At 35.2% G+C, this 18534-nt stretch overlaps 1 protein-coding gene across 1 annotated transcript in view; it reads left to right on the forward strand.

The window, feature by feature from the left end:
- Positions 1–18534, forward strand: part of LOC109051912 (protein ELFN1-like) — a 93340-nt gene that overhangs the window by 36411 nt on the left and 38395 nt on the right. Inside the window, exon 2 of the mRNA XM_042720096.1 lies at positions 13555–13619. The gene's annotated coding sequence lies outside the window, so the exon portion shown is untranslated. The remainder of the gene's footprint in view (positions 1–13554; positions 13620–18534) is intronic.

Here is an 18534-nt window from a genome sequence, read left to right on the forward strand (position 1 = left end):
TAAACAGTGTGTAAAAACATCCAAATGGCACTTCAGATGCAGTTTCTGTTTTCTCTGCATTGCAAAGATCAATTTTGTTGATACTGATTGCATTTGCTTGGTAACAGACCAAATGCAAGTGTCTGACTTAAAAGATGGTGAACACTTTTAGAAAAAAAATGGCGTAAAGGTTTAAAAAAAAAAATGCATGTGCTGTCAGCACACTTAGAAATAAGATATCAGCACAATAACACACACACAGCAAAATATTGTCTAATTTTCGTTATCGATAAAATCCCAGAAATCACAGAGATATAATTTTTTTTGTCAATATTGCAAACCCTTTATTTATTTATTTGTTTTTTGATGTGCCACCCCAAGATTTACTGTGGCCTCATCTGGCCACCCCTATTAAAATTTTCTGGGGGCACCACTGTGCTTATTTTCAGGCTTTTGTAGTATATTAAATTCATCAAATGTGATACATTTTGTGATTTCAGAAATTTCAAGAACTGTATGTTCATCAATAAGAACAATTATTATTGAGAGGTGAAAAAATAAATGAATTATTGCATTTTACATTTTTTTTTTTTTTTTTTAGCATTTTAGAGTAGATTACATTGTATAAAAAATCTGATAATGTCCTGTCAGAAAATTACCAATACATTTCCATTACATTTACAGACATTTTCTTCAACTGTAAAACATGATGCAATGCATAATTCAAACAATGGGTTAACATCTGTAAAAAATCTAAACATATATCTCCTCCATATTACCAAAGAGTGTAGAATTTGATATTCTTAAGTTTACTAATAGTAATTTGTTCATTTAAATATTTTTAAATAAACTTGCAGCCCCCCTGGAAGTTTGCTGAGGCCCCTTAAGGGCCCTTAAGGGCGTCATCCACTAAGGCTGAGAACCTCTGATCATCCCAAACATTTACAAAATTAACAGATATTTAAACTTAAAATTTATAGAATTTGCAACATCACTGAAAAGAAATTTGCTCACATATTACTGGCAAAAGAAAACTGTGTTTGTCAAGCTATCCAATATCAATCTGTTTTAAGGTGGCTGTTATATTTGCAGCTTTCTATTATCATTCTCATTCAGCAGTTGCTTAACTGTCAAAGTACACAACCCCCAAACTACCATTTTTTGCTTGTTTTAGTTAGAAATTATACACTTTACATTTAAGGAACCATATTTGCTGAATCCGAGTGTTAACTGTTGACTGTGAAAGTCTTCCACACAAGACCATTGTTTATTAACTCTGTCTGAAACTTTATTTCCCCTGACTGAAAAAGCTGGGTTTTAACAATGCCATCATGGATATAACTTTTATGGTGCCATAACCGCTAAAAGCAGATAGTGGCCCATGTAAGAGCATGATATGTGGCCATGTGTGATTATTGGGGCTTCCATCAGCCGTTTAGCTGCACAGGCACAATGTGCTCTGACAAAAACAGGCTCACAAGGGGTTTAATGAGCACCCAGCGGATGAGATTCAACACCGGCAAATTGATTTTCCACATTTATCAATGGGAAATGTTTAAATGGGCAGGAATTAAAGCATGAAAGAGCTAAGAGATAGTGCTCTCTCACGCTCGGCTCTCAGACCCGTAACCTTAGAGATGGAGCATGGGAGAGAGCTGCCTGGTGCGCTTACGGGGCAACAGCATGTACGGCACACATTACAGAAGGAGAAAGCGAGCTTGTTAAGCACACATCGTAATGCCTTCCTCGGCAGTTTCTTTCCCATCATGCCTCCTGCAGGGCAGAGCGAAAGCTGGCTCCTTGCTGAACACGCGTCTGATGATGGGCCGTGCCTGTAAACCCGGCCAGGGCCGTGTCCTCTCCCCATGAACAAGTCTTAGGTGAGCTACTGAGGATGACCCTGCACATGTCAAAGCTCGGTTATTATAGGTTTTCATGGAAGCGGCTGCTCCGAGGAACTGTTAAACCTGTTTAAATTTCCTGTCATGCAGGATGCCTCCAATAAATGCTTTTAATTTGCAATCTGCACTTGTTTGTTTACAGATTTGGACTGCATCCCATCGTTTGCTTCTCGTTGACAGGCATGATAAACATTTAGAGGGCATCTGTATGAGAAACGTGATCTGTAGGCCTCCTAGCCACGTCCCGTGGCTGCCGACACTCACCCAAAGATAAAAATTTGGTCTTAATTTTCCACCTTCATCATGTCGTTCTAAATGTTTCAAAAATATTTAAGCTTTTTTTCCCATTCATTGAAAGTCAATTGGAAAGTGTATTTTATTAATACATTTTATATATTGTTAATTAATATGAATGATAATTCATATTAATATTTTAAAGAGGTCATCCAAAAACTCCAAACCTATATGACTTTTTATTTTGAAGAATGTTGTTAACCAAACTGTTTTAGTTACCACTGATTTCCATTGTATGAACCAAAATTAATTAAATAAAAGTATAAACAAACAAACAAACAAACAAACAGATAAATAAATACAAGTAAAAATAGTAAAATGTTTCTCAAATTATCTTCTTTTATGTCACACAGAAGAAAAAGTCATAAGGTTTGATAGAATGTAAAGGTGTGTAAATGATGACAGAATATTAATTTTGGGGTGAACTATCACTTTAATAATAAAAAAAAAAAGGTGAAGTCTGTCTTCGATCACATTCTTGTGCAGTCTCTTTACAGACAGGCAGCTTGCAAGAACCCTACACATTTCACGATCCCTCCCTTGCAGAAAACACCCTCATAAATTGCATTTGATGGACAAGATGAACTGCGGTGTTAATCATAAATTCATCAGTGGCATGACAAAGTAGTCTTTTGTTGGTGGCGGTATGCTCCATTTGTCAGCTGAGTGAAGAAAAATGTTTGAAATGTGCGTTTGCTCCACTCAGTATCATTTTGTGCGGAAGTTGATATTATGAAATGTCAGCGCTAATTCATTCTGGTTGGCTAAAAGACGCTTTTATTGTTCTCCGAAGTTGAGCATTGTGCACCAGAAGCAGATAGAGTAGGGATGTTCAGATCTTATCATGTAAAAAGATGGACTCAGCAGCACAGTGTTATTCAGTAGTGCTCCAGTGGTCTTCCTCATTGTCTGTGGAATTACCTCAGCCAAATTAGAGTCCAGCCACACTAATGGTCCTGATGACAATATTTATCCCACATCTATTCCTGGCAGGGTTCGCCGACTGATTGGACATGCCGCAGGCCTTCATTTCATTCCCAGCCAGAGATTATCACAGCGATTGATCCACAGCCGTGCAACACGAACAGACGCATTAAGGATTCCAAACCCTCCATCCTCAGTCAAAGGGTGAGGCGCAATGCCTCTATTGACTGATAGCTTTATGTTGGATGAAGGACGAAAAGTTTCTCTGATAATATAAGTGCTACCTAAGCTGAGAAATGCTTAATGATATAGAGTATACAATGCATTGAAATAAGTGCAGACTCCAAAAGAACTCTCAAAAGAAACATCATGTGAGTAAAACTGTTTTTGGTCGGCAAATTAAAGGGATAGTTCACACCAAAAATGAAAATTCTGTCATTAATTACTCACCCTCATGTTGTTCCAAACCTGTAAATTCAGCTTTGCTATTACAGAAATACATTACATTTTAAAATATGTCAATAGAATAGATTTGATATTTTACACAATGGTTTAACTTTAGACCTTGGATAAGAGAATCTCATGTTGATAACAGTAGCTAAATTTAACAGCAGCTGCAGGTCATGTATACAAACAAGCTTAAAAAGTTTGTCTATTTTTGGCTACTACAGTAGTAAGTTCATTGTTCTTGGCTACTTGAGCTGTGAGAAATCTAAACTCCCCGAGCAAAGCAGGTTCCTTGAGGACTCGGGATAATTAGTTCCACTTTTGTCTCTTATTTCCTGATTAGACTCCAAAGTGCTGCACTTCTCTCTTTCAGCACCGTAAGGGAGACTATGGAGGAAATTAATCTTCTACATCGCACAATAAACACAAAAATATGATACGGGTCCATGTTTAATTAATAGCTTACTGAACATCAAGAGCTGTTTTGATCCAAAAATAGATATATCAGCAAACTGTGCACGCTCACACATTTATTAGGAAAACTGTTGATCTTTTAAGTCCTGTTTTTATGAGTGTCTGTTTTTAGTGAACACCATCTTTTCAACAGTGACTGTATTAGCTGAACGTCCTTGTGGTCGTGTCAAGTGAACCGTCCTCCATTTCTGAAAGAATCTCTTTATATATAAACTATGAGCGAGCGGTCTTGCTTTGCCATGCTCCAGAAAACAATCCAAGATTACTTATTTATCGTGAACTCAATACATTTCATAGCTCTATATGCTCTGAAAAGATGACGCTCACAGCCAAAACCAAAGCCGAAGCCAAGAAACGCTTATGATGAATGGGCCTGTTCATCCTTCCACCCTACATACTCCATATAATAACTAATTACTGTCTGTGTCAGTCAAGATATCTTCTATAGATTAAGCACAAAAGTCATTACAGTGCTTTAGTTAGCTCTATAAGAGCTCCATCATTGTATAATCCGTGAGAGCAAGAACAGGAGGGTCGTACATTAATCTAATTTCCACAAAGCTGTAATTCGGGCCATCCTTTGGAATATATTACAATTCCGACACAAATCTTTCTCATAAAAGAGACCTGATAAATGAACGATTTCCCTTGAGCAAGGTGCACCACAAAACCGCCGAGACGAGCCGCGATAATGCATTCCAAAACACAACGCTTGCTCTTTCTTTACACAGACGTGCACGTCTTGCACTCCATTAAAGTGGCTGTTACAAAAGAATGCAATGTCTGCCGCTGCGAAACTGTAATGTGCTTTTATAGGGCAGATGCTAAGTGTACATCTTTTAAGTGGTGTTGCGTTGAGTTTGCCATTTGTAATATTGACAGGTGGAGGCGTTAACTTTACATAACAGAGAACCTTACAGAATGACAAACTTTAAGACAAAATGGATGTTTCATATGTCTGTATATTACATTTTGTTCTGGATTGGAAGTTAATGTGGTTGGAAACTTAAATAAAACCGTGGAGTGCAGCTAAAAAGTAATTCGTAACACAGATTAATGAAACCTGAAAATCTAAAAGAGGCTGAAAAGAGATACAAAAGGAAAACCTATTTAAAAAAAATTGCTTTGGGTAACAAAGTGTAACAATAAAAGCTGACTTAAAGAAGCAGTTAGTGCAGGTGTTGATATAATCATACTTTTCATTTATTCTCATGTGTACTCCAGGCTATTTGGTCTCTTACAACAGAAATAATCTTCAGACTTTCTTGTTCCTCTTTGAAATTACCTTGTATATAGGAAAACTGCCAGAGCAGATGTATTTTTATTTTTTATTTTATTTTTTTTGCTCCACCCTGAGCTGATTTGGCTTTTTAGTTTTCTTTTATAATGTCTGTGTTATATGCCATTTAGAACAATTTCTCAGGTTTTCGGTGATAGATCAAAATGCCAGAAATAGATCATCTGTATTCTTTATAGGCCGTGATAATCAGTTAGCATTGTGGATTTCGAAAACCTGGTGATTCAGCCTGAAAATAGCTCCCAATAATACGCCATTTTCAATAATCAAATGTGTACATTTGCTGTGAGTAATACTCGGCTGCAGTAGGTCTGCCTCTGTATTTTCTGTCTGATGAACAACAAATAACAAGAGAGGAAATCTATTGCAGCATATGGCTGTATATCCTGCATGATACATCACAATTACGCTGCTGCTCCGTCCGGCTCTCAGAGGCCAATTAGAATATCCAGAGCATGATGTCAGACATCATTGGTATTTTGAGACAGATTGCACTGTGCTAAAACATTCCTCCTCTCTCTTATTAGAACATATGAGCACTTCTGTGTGTAGTCAGGTTTCATTTTCAACAGTAATTCCTAAACTCATACAGATGGATGATTATGACTCTGGGCCAATGCATGATGTAATGATCTTACTCTTGCGGAACCAGACCCCAGCAAGAGGTCTGGTCCACATTGCAGCTTATTCTGGCCAAGAATTGCACATTTACATAGGAAGAGTATTTCTGAGCAAAATGTAAAGTGACCAATCACAGTTTTAGTTTTACTTTATGTGTTGTTTAATGGAAGGTTTGTATAAAACAGTTTTGACCACAATATAGGGCTGAATGATATGTCCAAAATAGTATAACTTTTTTTTTCTCAATATTATTCAATATTGATACTTATCACAATAGTCATTTCATACCATAATGGGGAAGGAAATACATTCAACATGTTTGTTAAACCTCAAGAATGATTGTAAACAAGCCCCCCCACCCCCAGATTCTGTTTTTTTTCTAATAATAATAATAATAATTATTATTATTATTATTATTATCATTATTATTATTATTATAACATCAACGATAATAATAATAATAATAATAATAATAATAATAATAATAATAATAATAATAATACTTATTATTATTATTATTATTATTATTATATTATTTAATAATGGTCTCTCAGTTTTTTTTTCAAATAGTTCTGCATAAATAAATAAACAAATACATACAGTACACACATACATAACTAACTAAATACATAAATAAGAGCTGTTAAAATAATAGTTCTTAATCTTGATCTTAACTCTCTGTTTCTTTAACTAACACAGTAGATTATATTTTTATAACATTTACAGAAGAACTTGATATCCTTGATGGTCTGATAAATCTCACGTATAATAATCATAGATTTAGGGTGGATAGTGTAAGTCTTTTATGGTAAGAATTCTCTATGTGAAAATGCCCCAGTAGATGTTGCCCTGACTGAACTTGTGTTGAATTTGTGCCAACACTGAGGGTATGTAAAGGCATCCCATCGGCCCTCCCTGGTAAAACAATCAATCCAGAAAGGCAGTTCTGTAGCAAATGGCAGATTTTATGCTTTTATTTTTGGTCTGAGTGTTTTCTGGCTATTTGGAGGTCGAGCAGTTCAAGCTTTACTCTCTCTTCATCTCACTAGGGGGAAACCAACAGTGTGGCTTTTGCTTTTCTCCCTCCAGGACTAACAGAGACAGAGTCACTCAGATGTGAAATCACGTTTACAGAGGTCTCTTCTGTTTTTTTCTTCGTCTCCGTCTCCTGCTGCTGCCAGTCCACAACACAAGGAAGCATGCAATGGATTAATCAGACCGTCTTTTATTATAATTCTCTTGATGTTTTTTGTGCGTGTAATCCCATGAGTGTAGAATTGATATCTCTCTGAGTGACAACACAATATCACAATGGCTTTTTTTCCTTTCCAATTAAAGTCACATTTATCATGTGGTCAAAATATTTCCGGTGTTACTCGATCACTGTCATATAAAAATGACTTCTTTTAGACTCTCTTTCAGTGGTGTTCTCCCTGCAGATCTGCAGCGTGGAGGTTGTCTTAAGCCATATGTCAAAGAAGCCCCGCTCAAATGCAGGCTTGTGCATCAGAAGGTACCACCCCGGAGCATTAAAGGATTCTCAGAAATGCTCAAGAGATGAGCCGCGTGACTTTTCCGTCTTAAAATAAGCTGAAAATCAGCATTAGGGGCAGCCGTTAGAGGAAGCCCCATCGGTCCTCGCCAACAGCATCCGTTCATTCAAACCCCCTCCCATCATCCTCTGACACTTCAAAAGTCACAACCCTTCTCTGATTATTCTCTCTGCTCTTGGCCCTCGTGGCAAAGGATTCCCTCAATTTTCACCCTTATTAAGTGACTATTGTTGCTGGTTCTTTTTTATTTGTACTCTGTTTAATGTATTATATTTTTGTTAAAAAAATACATCAAGTGAAATATTTATAGTTCAAAAATTTCAGAGGTTCAGTGGTGATGGAATGAGGAATAATTCTAGGGTTTAATTCTGAGGGGTTTATTTCACTGACAGAATGTACATTTTATCTCTGTTATTGCAGAAGTACTTTCCAAATAAATAGCTACTGTACATTGACATTAAATATTGATATTAGTTCAAATTATTTGTAAATAGCTTAGTTTTAATTAAGAAAAAATAATCCTTCACAGTGTAGAAAAGCAAGCTGTTAGAAAAGCAAACCTTACAGTACACAAAAAGTGGCAAAAGCAATTTAGAAATTATTATTAATCTGCAAACTAAGCTACTTTTCTATCTACTTTATTTTTAAGACCCAACCATTTGTAAGGTGAATGTGCCAAGGCTTCAACTATTCAAAATGTTACACTTATTACTGCAAACTGGTGTTTGGTATGATATTATTTGAATTTATTATCATAATAATAAGCACACTGGTTTGTAGGGCAAACTGTTTTAAAGTTTACTGCACTTTGTTCTTCTTCTAGTTATTTAACTATGAATCGGACGTCTCAAACATTTACGAGAAATAGCGTACTTCCCCATTGAAAAGTGAGGTGGAGTTAGCAAATATATTTATCTGGTTAGCAAATATATTTAGCTACAATATAACATGCTTTAATGAAACTATTAAATACCAATTTCAGATTATTCTATCTAATCCAGTTCTTTCTCTCTGGCCTTTTTTTTTTTTTTTTTGTATTAGGGGCCATTTACAGAACAAGTTTGTGTTTAAACACAAGACATAGTAGTGGAATGAAAATAAAAAGAAAGAAGAATGCAAGATCTTGAGACGTTGAACTTCTTTTAACTGCCTAGGATTTGCAGAGTGCCCTATCATTTGTGAGATACTGAAAAGACAAGAATGCATAGAAAATGTATGTAGAATTTATATAGAAAAACGATGGAGTGCAGCTCAATTACAAAAACATGTTTTGTGTGAGTAACCCATAAGTTGCTCTAAGTTGCTATATAAAAGTCTGAGGTCAATAGCATGTATAATGAAAGAAGCACAGAGTTCTGTAGATAAAATGATCTTCATTACAATAATCAAATGAATCATATGTACTATTTCTACTTCCCTGCACACGTTGATGTTTTTTTTTTTTTTTTTTGTACAGGAAAACATTATTTTTCTAATTCTTACTGATTTATACTGAGAGCAAGATAATTAATATCTCTCCCCTTTTTTCAATTGTTTTGGTGTTGCACATGCAAACAGACATTATGTATATTTCATAATAACCACATGCAGAGTTCAGCATGACTGGAATGAGCAGTGAAGTCAATAAAGCCCAGCTGACAGTATATTTCCCCTCTGTTGTTTGGGTTTGCCTGACTCCTGTTGGGAACAAATAGACTGACACACACTGACAATAAAAAGGCCTTGTCAGTACGCTCCAAACAAATATGTCCTTCATATTTTTTCTCTCTTTTGGTTCCTACACTGCGTCATTCTTCTTTAGTCCCTTGCTCTTTTTACCTTGGAACAAGGCCCTGTTTGTACCTGTGAGGATGAATAGAGGAAAAAAGTCTCTTTTAATCCAAAACTGTGCTGATGCAGAGAGCAAGTGCTAAAGAGGGCATTAGACCAGTGCAGTTTCTTAGCATAAAACACATCATTTTGCATTTACCCAGGGAGTTCCAGACTGTAGGAACAGTTCCAAAGGTCAGGAGCACCAGGATGCCGAGGATAATGAGATTATATTGAAATCATCCAAAAGTCTGTGAGTAATGCTTCTACACCAGGGAAAATCCCTTTAACAGCTTTCTGTGCTTTATTACAGTTGGCGTCAGTGATACATGTTATAAATGTCATAAATGTTAAGAAACATAAATCATTTAGCTCTGTGGAGTTTGCACATAAGTTGTAACATGCCATTAATGAACATTTCTATTAACAACATCGATGAAGGAAATCAATGGCTGTTGTGTGCAGTAAACACATTCCTACTCTTCTAATGAAGGCGATCGGTTCAGATATTTAACCCGAGGGTGCTCCAGTTTTGCATTTCAAAAGACTAGGTCTCGGAAGACGTGCAATGAACATGTTGTTGTTGTTGTTTTTTTTTTTTTTTTTTTTTTTTTTTTTTTTTTATCTGAAGCAGCTGCGGCAAAGCTAAAGAGGACCATGGCGGGGCTATTTTTGCCCACAAGCCCACTTCACTTGTCAGCAGCTGAGCAGAGACTATCAATCAGGGCTGAGCGGCAGTAGGATGCACGGGCCGCTGTAGAGCTCGTGGTTAGTGTGCTGGTGATATACTCCTCAGGACCATATGGGGTCTGATCTCCTGTGGGCACCGGCACATCCATGCTTACATCACATGTAGGTCAGGGTCTTGTCACAATGGCTATGTTCACACTGCAAGTCTTAGTACTTAATTCTTATTTAATGTTTGTAATGTTTGTTAATTTAGCCAGTGTCAGGTTCAAGTGTGAATTAGTGATGGTCCTGAACTGACCTGCATATGCAAGAGAACAACCGTCACAGCTTTCTTAACCTAGTAGTGACCAAAGAACTACTGGTACATCAAATCTCTGGAATGACTCTCAGCACTGAATTGTAGTTGAATTGCAAAATGGACCTGTGTCAGATTTATCAGTTTGTGCTAATAAATGTAGTCCACTTTGCCTGCAGTCCAAACATAGCCAACTACACACACAAGGCAAGCATTTAATATGTATTTAATATAGCTTTATAAGATAGAAAATGAAAAGAGTGCCAGATGAGGTTAATGTAATCCATTTTTGAAAATTCTGTTGTTTCTCATCGATGAAGCAGATATTTATTCTGCATGCAGCTTGTGAATGACTACACTGCAGGTAAAAACAAAAGACAAAACAAAAGTCTGAACATATCCAGGTATGCACATGAGGTGTACGTTTAAGATGGCCATGAAGAAAAAAAGGGTCCTGTGAGTCCAAAAATAGGATGCTTTGATTTCTAAAATTCTGATATATATATATATATATATATATAAGCTGTCCATTAATTAATTGAACTACACATTATATTCCATGCATTTTGTGCATAGGGCTGTTGACATGTTCCAAGTGTAGAGCATTTGGAGCTCCTCTTGGTTCCCACATATAGGTAATGGCAGGGATGCTGGGGTTGTTGAGAGGGGCCACAGTTTGGGTTAAAGGTAGCATACGCCAGGGCAGCTGCAAAATCTGCCCTGCCAAGGACGCAGTGCTTCCAAAGCCTACTCTGTGCCATTAAATGGGTCATTGACCAGCTAAATGGAGTCATTATGATGAGTAACTAAAAGAATAGCACCCAAATCCATGAACCTTGTCTCTGGGGAGCTCTGGGTTCCGCCGCTTTTGGGGTTTCACAGGCCTTTGCTGTATGACAGCTGCGTGAGACCTCTTTCAGGGGAATGCAAATGATGCCCTGACCAACTAATTACACCACATCAACAATTCCCTGCTTCATTGACAGTTGCATTGCTGGAAATGGGTTTCCATGGGAAACCTATTTATTTGTTTATTTATTTGAAAAAGGTATTAGTACTCTTATAATCCTGAGATCTCTTGGAGTCCTTTAAAAACAGCTAACTGTGTGAATGCTAGCAGGCTTGACATTAGCAAACGAAAGCTAATTATAGGTGTAAGAGTCAGGAACGCTTTAAAATGATTGTTTTTTGGTATTTTCATTGATTATAATGGTGATTATTATTGTAAGTGATTGTTTAGTGTTACAACAATAAAAGCCTTTGGCTAATAACAACTCCTCATGCTAGACCTGTGAAGTTCCAGTAAATGTGAGGCAACTAGTTAGCTATTAAGATAAAGTCCTTATAAGAAGCAGCGCAAACATCTTTTGTTATCCTTATTACTGACATGTTACTGAGAAACAGTAAAAAAAAAAAAAAAAAAAAAAAAATATATATATATATATATATATATATATATATATATATATATATATATATATTAAAAAAAATAATGTTCATTAAACAAATAAAATGCAAACTGAATTAAACTTTTTAGGACACTTGCATGTTAATTCCAATTAAATGAAAATAAAATACATTTATTTAAATTAACATAGCTGAGTGTGTTTTAACCCATTATAGTTTAGAGTGACCCATTATAGTTAAACGCACTTTAGAGTGTGTTTTGACATCACTAAAGCCTCAAAGGTCACAGGCACTGATCTCCCCTCAGATGAATCCTTGCTGCACTTTCAACACATACTGAAACACACCCATCTCACCCAGAACAGAACTGGTTTCAGCTGCACCCCTCAAGCAGATACCCGAGACCTCCATCAGGCAAAACATTTCCATTAAAAAAACAAGCTGACAGACTGCTCAATTAACATTCGTACAGTAACGTACAGTATTACTCTGGTACACACTATGGTCCATGTTTACTTTGCATATCAATAGTGTCATAGCATTTGAGGAATATTTACAGTTCCAAGGTGAAATCACATGTGTCTATCTGTTAATCAGATTGCGTGCATGTATATTAAATACAGTAACACCAAAGTTATTTTAGTAGCATTTTATAATGTTATTATAGTATGTATTAATATTTTGAATTATATTTTATTGTTATATTTTAATTTTGATAGTTCAGTAATTTCAGGAACTTTACTATGTGCTTTTGTTTGGTGGAATTGTCTTTTTATATTTTTATTAACTTTAATTTTATTTTTAGTTTTTTTGTGTGCTTTTAGTTACTCAACTTGAACTTACTGTATGTGTTCAGGTTTACAAACAAATATATTTAATTATAGTATTTATTAGTTTTCTTTTTTTTGTAATTTTATTATGTGATTTTATCAGTTGTATTAGTTTTAGTTTTTTTATTTCTATTACCATTTATTTATTTTATTTACTGTAAGTTTTGTTTTAGTACATATTTCAGTTAGATGCCAAGGCAACATTTCTAATTTTCGTTTTTCATCATTCGTTTTCTATATTTATATTTCATTTCATGTCAGGTTTATCAACAATTATTTTGAATGGTTTTAGTTTTAGTTAACAATGCCTACTTGCTTATTAGCAGAATGTCTCTTGTCTTTCTTGAAGCTGTACTTTAATTGTACTTGTGCTCAGGTTACTTTTTCATTCTGTTCAAATGTAATACCTGAAGTCTAAAACTCAAACCTTATCCCTGTAGACAGTTTTCCGTAGTTAATCGTCTTTTTGTTAGAATTTTTCACATTGCTGTGCCGAACATTCATTAGCACTCTGGGTAGATGTGCATGGAGCTCACAGAAAAAGACATACTGAATTAATGGAGTGTTAATAATCGCTAACTCATTAGTGTCATCTTATTTGCATAGCATATCATTGCATCTTTTGAGCAGTGAATATTAATTTCCAAAGGCATGAAGTATTGCAAGATATAAATAGAGGAATTATCCATGGGTAAACCACTCATCACGAAAAAGTCAAAGCATTGAAAAGAGCTGCTATGTAATATTATTTGTCCCATGTGCTTCTTTTTAGGCAAGTCAGAAGATGTAGCGCTAATAGGCTAGGACTTTCATGGCTGCTTGATTATTATTATTCATTTATTTCTTGTCAGTTTAAAAAGGTTAGTAAATGGCTTTGCATAATGAAAGTCCATCTCACTTTTTTGTGTTTTTGTTCTGATGTCTAAGGCGAAGTCATTGCTCTTACACATCCTAATGAGCAAAGTGACGTCTCTCCTGTATATATGTGAATGTGAAAATGAGCTTCTAATTAGTTTCGCCTTTTCTCCCACAGGGATTGGCCAGCTACTGATGGTGATTCCCAAGACATGCATGTGATCACTACACAGTTTAACCAGGGTAAGTCCTCTTTGGAAAGGCTCCATGACCTGAATAGTGGCATGGCGATAGGCTGCTCTAAAGCCCCAGTGTCCTCCTCTCTGATTGGATCTGCCTAGTTTTAATTCGCTACTGTGAGGGTTAAGACTTCACATTCAGTTATCGCTCCCATATCTGTAGAAGCTTTCAGACACTGAATGAATGTATACCCACTTTTGAAGTGTGATAACATGATTTTAATTTGTTTCTGCTTCAGTTGTGTCAGCTGATAAAATTAAATCAGTTACACAATGTGCTGAGTAAATAAGCAAATTAATTGCATAAATCAGTGTTTGTCTAGACAAACCTACAAGTGACTGTGATTTGGAGGGTATCCTCTTGTTATTTTATTTCTGTATCACTGAATATCAGCCTCTCAGTCACCTTATATCCACAGCAATCAACTTTGCAACCAAGTTTGTTGTTTTTTTTCAAGGTTGTTCACATAAGACATGTTCTTGGAGTATTTTTAATTGTTTGCCTATGCATACATGGCCGTTGGGGCACATCATGCTGTTTTTCAGTGACGAGGACCATTGGCTCCATGTTTTTAAGGTGTTGTGTCAAGTTAAAATTAATTCAGCTTTGAAAAACCTGTCTGGAGACTACTGCAATTTAGTTTTATCGTGTTGACTGCTTTATATTTTGGAGGTACTTCATGCTTCAGTTGTTCTGATAGTCAGAAAATTCATTATTACAAAGTGTACAAATCAGAAAGGGTCATTAATTAAATAAATACCATTAATCATTCCAAATTAATGTGTTCAATTGATTGACACATTTATTTAGACAGGTAAAAGAACAATTGATGATAATGACTTTAAACAAGATTGAGCAAAAATAGTGCTGTCAAACAATTAATCGCATCCAAAATAAAAGTGTTTGTTTACAATTTATATAAATGCACACAGATACATTATATATTTTGAAAATATTTACGTTTATATATTTATATGTTCATATTCTTATATTTAAAATTATATATAAATAAATGTAATATATAAACAACATATTTTTCTTAAATACATACATGCATGTGTTTGTATCTATATATACATAATAAATATACACAGTATACACACGTATATTATGTAAACAAAAACTTTTATTTTGCATGCGATTAATCGTTTGACAGCAACAGTCAAAAGCTTCAAAAAGAAAAACGAATTATACACACCTGGATATAATGTGTCATGCTGTTTAAACATTCATTATTTTCCAAAAGATAAAGGCTTGATCACTGGACCTTTCAGTGCCTCTAAAAAAATAGAAAAAAATAAATAAATAAGCGAGTGCCGTGATATGGTATTCCAAAGCCACATAGAGGACACTGAAAGTCTCAGATCTATTTTCATTCATGTTTTAATCATCATTGTCAGTTACACTTTAATTATCATCACACTCTGGATCTACAGCTGACAGCCTCTGCCCTCGTCTAGAGATCGCTGACGTGGACGTCTACAGAAACCGTTATGACAACTTAATTTTAGTATGAACGGGCCGAATCTTTGATGTGTCCTTATAAATCACATTAAGTGGCAAATATGAAAGAGCTTTAATATTTGATCATAGTGAATGGCCCAGGCAGTTTAATTTGCTTAGTTCTTATGGATATTCCTCTAGACACCATGCACTTGCACCGTTTTGCCTCCGAGACTATTCACTGAAGGCAGCAGCCACGTGTGTTGACTTCTTGCGTGAATCTGTCCGTTGAGTCTTGGTGCATTCATTCTAGTTCACACTAGCTGATGCAACCCAGACTGTCAGTGGGGCAATGCCAAAGAGATGAGATGCTGCTTTACTGTGCTTGTCTTCACAGAGAAGAGAACTGAGCGCAGACAATCCTCCAAATTTATTAACAGCCATCCATTCTCTATACTGCTTATCCTTTGTTGGGCTGCGAGACAATTCATTAAATGTGTAAATGAATGAGAGCAATGCAAATACTTAAAAGAATATTCCATGTTCAGTACAAGTTAAGCTCAGTCAACAGCATTTGTGGCATAATGTTGATTATCACAAAAAGTCATTTTGACTTTTGAAAATAAAAATAACACAGCGTTATGAAATTTAATTACAAAATAAATTTAACTGTAATCCGTTATAGTCACCAAGAAAACGTGCAATTAAATTACAGTTACTGATGAAAATGTTAACGATTACACAGGTGGTTACATCTTAATATTTTTCTGTAAAAAAAATCTAGGATATGTTGAATACTATTAATTTGCTGCTTTGCCTTTTTGATGTGCACGATGCCTCCTGTCATTTAAAGGCTGTTTAGTAAAGCGATGCTCTTCAGATGCTTTTGATTGGTTCTCTTCTTTGAATTTGCTGTGGACCACATCTGCTACAGTAATTACATCAACCCACATTGTTGCTGAAAGCTTTAGGCTACAAACTGTCTGAGAGATGATTAACTGATTAACAGATGAAAACATTCGTTAGAAATTTAGAAAAGTAATTAAAAAGTAACCAAATGTAATCAGTTACATTAATAAAGTAAATTAAATAGTTACACTACTTATTACATTATAAATAGGGTAACTTTTATTCTGCAACCTATTAAATTTCCAAAGTAACCTTCCCAACATTGGCTGTACTAAATGAAATGAGTATTTTAATGTTAATGGACTGGCCCCATTCACTTCCATTGCAAGTGCCTCACTGCAACCAAGAGCTTTGCTTTCTTTTAAAGAAAAAACAGGAGAATTCAGATTTTTTTTTCTTGCAATAATCATTATGCCTCAAATACTGTTGATTCAAATTAATTTCTTATATTAAATTTCTTTACATTGATTGAGAGAGGATAAGATTATTTAACATAATATAATACCTCTCTTCAATTAGTTTCCTCAAAATGTATTTTTGTAGCTACTGTACATATCTTCTATATGCATTATTCTGTATTTTGCTGATGTACTGTATACATTTTATTTATACAGTATCTGTACACCTGACTATATATAGGCTAATATTGTCTATAGACCATATTCTGAACTATTTCTGCACATTCAATGCCTGGATTTTGAAGTTAGTGAAAAATACATGTTTTTCTACTGAAATACTGCATACTAAGTACTGCAGCTATTCAGTGGATTTGCTTCTCTGTGTTTTTACACATTAGAGAGTAGGAGGAAAAAAAAAAAAAAAAAAAAACTCCAAAGTGATAATCAGTTGAAATCAAATGGTGAAGAAGTATTTCACCAGTGAAAAAATCCTGCTATGCAATCGACAGCTTTTCGTGTGAGACTTTGTGGGATACTTCAGAACCCAGAGGACCAGACTGTCTGATGGGAGAGAGCCTTCAGAGGTTGCATTGTTAAGTCAGACAGCTTGATTTGACTGACAGTTTTTCCCTTATAATGCAAGGCATTTGTGAGGGGAATTTCTGAGGCAGATATTCGACATGTACTATCTGTCTGGAACCCTGTTTATAGAGCCCCATAATTGATTCCAAATATACATAATATTGTCTAGCGGTGAAAAATGAATAATATGGTCATGCATTCCATAATTTATGAATTCTACACCCATAAACAATATAAACTGAACAATATTATCTGGCACTGGGACACATTAGCTCTCCCGAAGACCCTCAACCTTCTGAACGATATGTGGGCTGCTGTACTGTTGTCTCACAGACTGGGCTGCCTCCTCCTCCTTCATGAATATGGTGATACATAATGTTTTTATCTCTAAACAAAAGATATTCACATCTATTTCTTACCATTCTATGTGCACAAGGGCAATGTCTAGAATGTTATCTATCTATCTATCTATCTATCTATCTATCTATCTATCTATCTATCTATCTATCTATCTATCTATCTATCTATCTATCTATCTATCTATCTATCTATCTATCTATCTATCTGTCTGTCTGTCTGTCTGTCTGTCTGTCTGTCTGTCTATCTAATCATGTTACAACTAAAGCAGAAACAACATTTTCAGGTTTGAGAAAAAAAGAGGCAGTGTGATTGTGTGATATAAAACAGCTCAATAAACAAGTAGTTAATATTGAGTTAACTACATTTTTAGGTACCAGGCACTTTGTCTGTTTTTACTCAGCCGCTGCAACATAGAGCAAACCACAGTAGTGGTGTTTTGTTCCTGAGTGTTTCATTGTTTTTGAGCGAATCGGTTGAATGAATAATTCAATAACTCACTTAAAAGACAGTCACTTCTTTGTTTTTTAACAAATTAGTGAAATTAATAATTCAATGACCCTTTTTTTCTAAACGGATCAGCATTTTAGAATGAATCAGTTAAATAAATTATTCAAATCATTCACTTTTAAAGACACCTATGTAACCTGCAGAAACAGTCACTGAAATGAATGCACACACTGACATGTTGATACATTTCTTGGAACACCCTGCAGTTGTTCTAATGAACTATATTGCTTGCCGGATAAATCATTTATTTAGATTTTGAGGATTATTTAACTCTTTCCACGCCAGCATTTTTTTTTTAGTTGCCAGCCACCGCCAGCGATCTTGACGATTTTCACTAAAATTTGATGGCCTACAGTATATTTTGCTGTATGAATATTTGAATATGCAATACACCAAAATAAAGATCAAAGCCTCTACTTAAAAAAAACAAACAAACAAAAAAAAAATGTTTTATTCTAGCTTAAAGGATTCTTTTTTTTATCAACGCTTGAATATAGGTAGGTTTCATAAAATGTTTTAATTTTGAGCAAAAAGGTGAGAAAATCAAATTTTTAGCAAAAACTACATCTGGATAATATTCAGTACTATTATCAAAGCATAAATCCAGTAAATCGCTTCCATCAACACCTCCAAAGCTTACACAGCCATATATCACATTATTTATCATATGCATCTGTTTACATAGAGATCGCTAGTTTTTCCGTCCTAGTTGACGTGTG

The sequence above is a fragment of the Cyprinus carpio genome, chromosome B3 (genome assembly GCF_018340385.1).
Source record: "Cyprinus carpio isolate SPL01 chromosome B3, ASM1834038v1, whole genome shotgun sequence".
Classification (NCBI taxonomy): domain Eukaryota; kingdom Metazoa; phylum Chordata; class Actinopteri; order Cypriniformes; family Cyprinidae; genus Cyprinus; species Cyprinus carpio.